We start from the raw sequence: 8,185 nt of genomic DNA, 5'->3' as shown, positions 1-8,185 counted from the left end.
TTTTTTTTTTTTTTTTAAGTGGTTGTACCTGTAAATCAAGTCGTGGAAGATGTAGTTCTTTTAGATGATGATGGTAAGCAATTATCTGTGAGGAGTGACCTGACACCCGGGGAAAACCCAGGGGTCCAGGATCTGGGACAGCCTCTGTGTCACCTCTCAACTCAGCAGCATTACTCAGTGGAGAAACAGCCCTGTGTTTCTGGGAAGGAGACAACTTGAATCTGCTCACACTGCTCCCATGGACACAGGTAAAGATGCTTGTGAACACCAGGCTTGCACCCAGCAGCTTACGGGGCTGATTTTCATGCTTTTTACACCGTGGTTTTGTTGGTTCTCTACTGCAGCTAATGAGCTTCACATTTGAATAAGTTCAAAGTTCATCAGACCCTGGGTCTGCTCTCCCTTTATTTGCTCCTCTGATTGAGAATTAAGCTAAGCAAAACACCCAGTCACAAAGATGTGCCACACACTGATTACAGACAGACCCTCACAGCTCTGAGGAAGGGAGCTTCCCCAAAGGATGCCTGTGATCCTCTGAGCTAGAAGAGGCCAGAGAAATCCAGGATATTCAAAACAACAGACACAGGTGCCAGGCATATTTCTGGGCTCTGAGAATACCTGAGAGTCCTATTCCCTGCTCCATCCTAGGGAATCATTATTCATTTACAGCTGCCTAGGGTGCCTTTTGGGAGTAAAACATGACCCTGAAGTTACACTGAGCAGAACAAGCAGTCTAGGACATGGGAAGCACAGCAGGTCTGGCTGATCTTGCAGGTGTTGTTTCCTCAGGAGTTGAAATCGAGGTCTGGCTCTGTTTGTTGGCAACGATTTTTTCCTGGGTAAACTACCCTTTGGTCATCATGCCTAATAAAGGCAGTAAAGAAGCTATAATACAGTGATTACTTTTAAGAGTAAAATCAAAATCTCTCTATTGTTTGAGCACCTATACTCTTATAAAACACTGTCCTATCCTCTGATAGTTCAGGCATCTCCACCAAAACACAGTCTTCAGTTTGTCCTGACTGTGAAATGTTAGCTCTAAATCCCAACAGAGAAAAAATTAACCCTGAAAGCTGCTGAGCATCCAAAATCCCCATTAGCTACGACCTTCCCCGCTGTGTATTTCGGTGGAAAATAAAAGACTTATTTACTAACCTTAATTATCAGGGAACAGTTTGCCTAAGATAGGCTGTAGATGGCACTTCTTTACAGAGGTTGACGCAGCGGTCCTTGCAACTCACAAAAAGTTTGGTTTTCATGGACTCCATTTCTGTGTCAGTCTACAGAGGCAAAGCAAAGCAAACATTAGTCAGGAACTGTGTTCTCAGCAAAAGAGAGTTCAGAGGCTGAGAAACACCTCAGCCTCCTGTCCACAGCTCCTGCTGGGACCAACGAGATTCCAAGCTTTGAAACAGTAATGGGGAATCAACATCTAAAAGGTAATAATCACACAATTCCTACCTTTCTGTACAGTGGACACAAACTTAATTGTGCTTTTTTATTCTGTAGGCCACAAACACAAACCAAGCATCATCTAGAAGACTGTCAGAAGGAGAGGTAGCTTTGTCAGGGCTCTGAATATCTCATCTCCACATCCTCATATCTGCAGCCCAGAGAGAAGCCTGGCAGCTTTGTACTGGGAGGTTGTTGGTGTACCCAGTGATTCACTTCACGAATTCAGTGCACAGAAAAGGTCTCTGAAAGGTCAAGGAACTCTTCAGAGGCTGAATCTTCCTTGTGTTAAAGCTTTCAAAGATAAGCACTATAAAGCTCCTGATGTGATGAGTGACCGTGGGGTGGACACACTGACACCTCTCCTCACACACAGCCAGCAGTGTGCTTCAGGGGTGCTCTCAGCAGCCTGAAGGGTCTGTTCAACCAGCTTCAGGGTTCCAACACTAGACAAATTTACAGATAATTTGACATATTGAGGACGTGTCTCTCCTCTTACCTTTGAGCCAAGGGAGATTTTAATGGGAGTGAGAAAAGCAATTAATTCAAGTAACATAACAGAGTGACTCTGATCCATGCCTATAACGATTGCTCCCCTCTGGATAGAGCCTGATGACATTCAGCTTACCATGAACATGCCTGTTCATACCTGAACAGAAAAAACAGGGACTGGACTGGAGCACAGATAGCCACGGACCAGTGAGTAACTGGTTCAAAACACCCCCCAGACTGGGATGGAGACCAAAGAATAATGTCCTGGCTCTGCACTCCCCCTGTGAATGGCAGGGCTGACAGGGGCCCCACTGTCTGATGGGGCACAGGCAGCTACAGGACTAGGCAGAAGCTGCAATTGCTCTGTTGTCATTAGAAAATGGAAGTGTAGCCCAGAAAATTACAGAATTACTGCCACTTAGGCTGTTGTCTGACAAAACTGTGTGTTCGTCTTCCTCCTGAGGAGGGCAAGGAGTAAAACAAACAAACTCCAAACAAAGAGAAGGATGCATCAGCATGCAAAGTGCCTCCCACTGAGGAACTCCTCTAATCTTTTCTCTGGCATCCCTCCAAATTTCTTGATAAAGCAAGCAGAGTCCTTTTAAGGGTGCTCTTCAGAAATGCTAATTTCTACAGTACCCTTTGTACAATTAATAAAGGCCAAAACCAGAGAGAAATCTGCAGTTATTTTTCTAACAGAAGGTCATATACTGTGTTAGTAAATTCTCTGCCCTCCCTTTATGGTTTCTTAGCCATGTAATATGAACTTGGAAAAGAGCTCATATGTGCAACTGGACAAAATATAAATTCAAAGGCTCTCAGCACAGTTTTCCTCAAATGGCTCTAATATTAGAAGGTGGCAGTTAGGAGAAAAGAGGATTGTTAACACCTTTTGTTTGATGCCACAAGTCCCTTTTTCTCTTTCTGCAATCATGTTCAAGTGAGCAAAACTTGGGTCTAATTAGAAGAATTAGTCACAGAAGGAGGACAAAAATGTGGAGAACTAAAACGTGGAATCAACTGAAGAGGAACTACTGAAAGGAAAAAAAGATCCAAAGTCCAGTAGGTATGATGTAGGTAGAAGAAAAAAAAATCAGTAGGAAAACAGGTGCCTTCCTAAAATGTTATCAGACAGAAAGCAAGGTCACTCTATTCTTATTCACTAAGAGGATCAGATTAGGAAACATGAACAAAACCACGTATTTCTCAAGAGACTGAAGAGATAACAAAAATGAACACTTTCAGGAGTAATTTTCTGATTAGTATCTCTACAGAGGAGAAATATCAGAGGACATTAAAAAAAAGGTCTACATGCTGATAGACCAACAGAAGTGAAGCAAGGAAATTCATTCACTTCTTCAGCAAGTGATTAAATTATCTCTGTGTGATCACTAAAAACACTCAGCCCTGCAGTATCTCAGCACTGCCAGTGTTATAAAACCAACAGTCTCAGGACTGTGTTCTTCATATGGGATAGGCCAAAACAGCAAATAATTTAATTTATTTTTGGTTTATTAGTGTTTGATTAATTCTTATCATTCAGGAGATTAATAGGGGAGGACTAATGGCAAGAGATGGGTTGGAATTTTCACTGGCACTATAAAAGTTGAATAGCAGATTACAAATTACTCCCCAGAACCAGTGCAGACTGTCATCAAGTTTAGCCACCTGACAGTGGGGCAGATTGTAACCCACAAGCACCTTCTTGATTGAGTAGCATTCTCATTAAAACAGAACTGTGATTATTATCTCATAAATAATAGGCTAAGTAACACACATTATTTCCTATCCTCATGATCTAATCCATCATACTTTGTATATATTAGAGCCTTGCTAACCCCTCTTGGGAGTTTCCTACCTTTCCCCTAAAACAAAGCGTCCAGAAAAACATCTTTTAGAGATGGATACTGATGGATGCTGATCTGCCACTTCTGCTACAGTTACAACTAAATAATGGCAGGAATTATCCAGAGGGGTTGCACAAACATCATCACAACTGTCCCAAACATTTTTGCCACCCCTGTGAAATAATTCTCCAGTTTTTCAGGTGACCCAGTGAACACCTCAGTTGCTCATGTTCTATTTCCTCAAAATCAGTTTATCCCTCAGGAACAAGGGGCAGCCTCAGCCCTCGTGGGTATGTTTTCATTGCCCTACAGCAATAAGCAGCAACAAATATATTATTTATTGTATCTGACAGGTTAATTTGATTAAAGAAATCTAAGTGGAGGAGGGAAAAGATCATAATCTACTGAAGTAATAGCCTAATAAAAATGTCCAATTTGCTCTACAGGGTCCCAGGGGCTCTTCAGTTAAACCTATTGTTTGTCCAGTGTTTGGATGGAAAATTAAATGAGGACAAAATCCGAATAATACTGTACAAAACACAATTTGAAGCTTCTTGAAAATGGCAGAAAACAGAAAACATTGTTAGAGAGAATCCAGGGGAAACATTCTTTGAGGAACCTGGGCTGCAAGGGATTGTATTCACACTTGGCACAAACACTCTCTGCTATTGGAGCAATAAATTGGTCAGAAACAGGGAATAGTGAGACACAGGAATCTCTGGTCAGATAAAAGGGAAAAGAATTGCCTGCAAATCCCTACCTGGGGGAAGGAAAAGCTAACAAACAGACACAAAACCCCAACCAACAACAAAAAAGATCATGCACGGGTTACAGTTGGGAAAATAATGAGAGAAGTGGAAATAATGAACAGGAAGAGTGTAAACAAATATACTAATATTTTCTGAAACCAAAGAACATGGGTAAATTACCAGATGAATTTGTGCAGAGGTCTCTCCCCCAAAATCAGTGTGGTGCAGTCTTTGGATAGATTTTGTGAGTTTCTAGGAAGCTGCACATATCTAGAAGGATTTCTAATTCACAGCCCCCCGAGATGAATAGTTTTATCCATTCGATCTGGGTAGTTTCAGCCTGGGGGACACTTGTTTACTAGTGCAGGTGCTGTGTTTCCAGGGGGTTTCCCCAGGGCCATCAGAACATCGGGACAAGGGGAGGGATGGCAGTTGAAGGGTGTGGGTGTTTCCGGGGCTGGGAGTGAGGCACAAGCCGGTCACTCACATTTTGAACACAGCAGCACATCAAAAAGCCCCGCACTTTCATTACAGGTGCTGCGAGCTCTGTTTCCTCACGTCCTGATGTAAGAGCTAAACGGCACAGCTAAAGTGATAATTAAACATAAGTCTCTTTACAGGAAGGAAACTCTTGCCAATGTCTACGGCTCTTGTTAAAACAAATCAGCTCTCCCAGTTCTGGCCCTGCTAAATCCCCCCTGTCCACGGGCTGCTGATGTTTCCGAGGTCACGTTTCAGGCTGTGCTGGGGGCGCTTTGCATTCGAGGCGGTGCCTAAAGCAGAGGAGCAGGCGAGGAGTCATCAGCATTCCCGGAGTTATCGCCACCTGCCCGCCCTTCCTACAGGAGCACAGAGGGTGATTGCTGCCTAAGAATGCGCAAGAGGGAAAATATTCAGGAATACACTGCCTTCAAAAGCTGCATCTTTCCCTTTATCTGTCAGCTCCAAACCCCCAGGAAGCCCGGCTAACTGGAAGAGCAGGTATTCCCCAAACCGCTACAGAACCAGGGAATACAGAGCATGAGAGTGGTGCTCAGTTATGGATCCTCTGCAGCAGAAGAAATGTTCTTCAGGAAGAAAACCTCCTGGAGCTGTTTTGTGCATTCCTGCCATCCCAGGACTAGCACAAAGCAACTAAAACAAATCAGCATTGCAGCCCTCTTTCTCTTCAGTGGTGTCAGGCTCCTGCTCCAAGATTCAATATAAAATTATCGTTTCTACCAAAACCAATCATTAGAGGAATATTTTTCATTCATCCAATCCACACACAGTGTGTAGCTGCAATCCAGAACACACATTTACATTCATATAGCAAATTATTCAGCTCAACAGGGTTAAGTGAAACACTGACCCATCCACGTACAGGATAATGATACCAATACTGAAAGGAGGGGAGAGAAACCCCTGGAATGCTTTTCTCTCCCTCCCCACTCCCTCCAAAAAAAAAAACTGCTCATCAATGTTGCCATCTTGATTTCATGGGGATTCAAATCCCCAGTTTTCTTCTTCAGAGGCAGAGAAGGACACTATTAGCAATTAGGGGTGGAAATCAATAAGAGCCTAATGGTGCTTTTAGGAGCAGAACATATCAACTCCGCCTATTTTTCAAGTAGTACTGCTAAAAGGAAAAGCTCCTGTGGGCTGGGAGAGCTTCTGACAGGCTGTTTAAGTGCCAGGAAGCTCAGACCCAGCAGGGTCTGCCATGGATGCATGGAATGGGTCAGAACTACATCCAGCTTGTTCAGCAGATACACTTACTCGACTTACACCTGCAGGAATAATTCCTGTGCTTTTCCCACACACACTTACACAACAGTATGTAAAATCCATGTGTGCTCATCTATCAGGAACAAGGAACATGGAACAAAGCTTTGGGCAGCCTGGCAGATACTCCAGACCGTGCATGTGAGGGGGGTGGGAACTGGGCAAGAAGACAAACACTGATGACAGGTTCTCTGGCCCTGAGCACAGAGAGGCTGAGCTTTGCACTGCCTGGACTTTCACAATCCTGCAGGTGTGGGACTGCTGTGACTCAGCTGCACTTGCACAGGGCAGTACACTGTGTTTAAGAAGGGTGTGTAAAATTTGGAACATTTTTCAGCATCAGTTAAGAAGTTTCACATCATCAGGACGTTCCTTATTGGAAACTGCGTTGAGAGTTGTAAGACTGAGCTGTGTGGATCGGGGTGAGCACTGGAGTTGCTCCAGGCAAGAATGCAGCTTCCATCTCTCCAGACAGAGGGAATACATAACACTGCAATACAAGTTTACAACCTCCTCTCAGAGATTAGTCCTGGAATAGCAAAAATCTCTTCTAACTCCTCAAATGTGGGTGATCCTCCTTTAAGTTCATGCAAAAGAAATGTAAATGTTTTGGGGAGATCATGCAAAGATCACAGATAGAATGGGAGATTGACATTCCAGAACACTCCAGGTGTAGCCCAGAGGGGCAGTTAAGAGTCTGAGCTTCCATTTGTGCTCACAGATAAAGTTTGATCTGATTACTTTGGAGAGCAAGCAAACCACACATTTATTTTTTCAAAGAATTGATGACTACACCAATTAGGTGTACACAATTTCAGTTGTCAGAGAAATAGCACTGCGTGTTTGCTGGAAAACTGTGGATTTGTAACTTGTTGAAATTCTTTCCACATCCTGAAACATTCATTTTTACACTACATTGCCACTTTGAGAAATCCTAAGAGATTTCCTGTGCATCAGTGATAGGAGTTTCTATAAGAAAGCTGAGTCTCCAAACTAGGAAACACATGAAAAGCTATTTTTACATGTTCATTCATTAGAAATGACCTTAGTTGACTGAAAGAGTATTTAAATTGTACTTTCTCCAAGGAGATCACAAGGGGCAGTTCAATAGTAATCTTTCTTGTACAATCACAGGACACCAAACTGATTTATGGTGGCTATTATTTTACTACTTGTTAATGATTCCTTAAAGAGTCCAGACAATTGGCGATAAAAGCAAGGAGACTCATTTTACCATGTGAGACTTTTCCTCATGATCAGATGCTTCAGTGAATCCAACAAGGGGCCTCAGACCACGTCAGAACCGAGGTGACCCTGATGGGCCAAGCACCGTTAAATAACATCCACCAGCACATCCTTGTTCAACATTCCGGGGACAGGAAGGGACAACCTTCATTGCCAGAGGTGACAATGGTAAAGCCAAGTCCCTACAGCTGCTCAAAGGAATCTGCTACATCCTGTGCATCCATAACTATGGGCCAAGAAACTGCCCCATGGCTGGTGTCACCTCCCAGGTTGCTGTGGCAGGTTTTAACCCAAACTGCTCAAAAATAGAGCAGTGGCAGGCCCAGGTTTCACGGCCTCCCTTCTCACTGCTCAGTGCCTGCTCCATGCTGGTGGTTCCTGCTTTGCCAAATAGACATCAGGGTCCCCCCCAGTAACAGAAATGTTGGCTCTCCCATTCCAGAATCCTGGAATCCAAAAACCCAATCCACAAACTGGGAGTTTCAGTGCATTTGCAGAACAATCCTGTACTTTGGACCGTGACACTGTTTAGATTGACAAGTTAAAGCCCTTCAGGCTTGATTTGCATGACTTGTCAGCACCTGACAAAGGTCTGCCAGTGTGTAGCATCCCACCCTTCAGGGGAAGGGCAGGAAC

At 43.6% G+C, this 8,185-nt stretch overlaps 1 protein-coding gene across 1 annotated transcript in view; it reads right to left on the bottom strand.

Moving 5' to 3' along the window:
* The window catches only part of SLC5A1 (solute carrier family 5 member 1), a 28,849-nt gene extending 27,580 nt beyond the window's left edge, over window positions 1-1,269 (bottom strand). The window contains exon 1 of the mRNA XM_027882023.1: window positions 1,156-1,269. The gene's annotated coding sequence lies outside the window, so the exon portion shown is untranslated. The remainder of the gene's footprint in view (window positions 1-1,155) is intronic.
* Window positions 1,270-8,185: the final 6,916 nt, after the last annotated feature.

The sequence above is a fragment of the Empidonax traillii genome, unplaced genomic scaffold (assembly GCF_003031625.1).
Source record: "Empidonax traillii isolate 1590-97213 ecotype Southwest subspecies unplaced genomic scaffold, ASM303162v1 scaffold99:size1466351, whole genome shotgun sequence".
NCBI lineage: Eukaryota > Metazoa > Chordata > Aves > Passeriformes > Tyrannidae > Empidonax > Empidonax traillii.
This window is presented reverse-complemented; position numbering and strand designations above follow the sequence as displayed.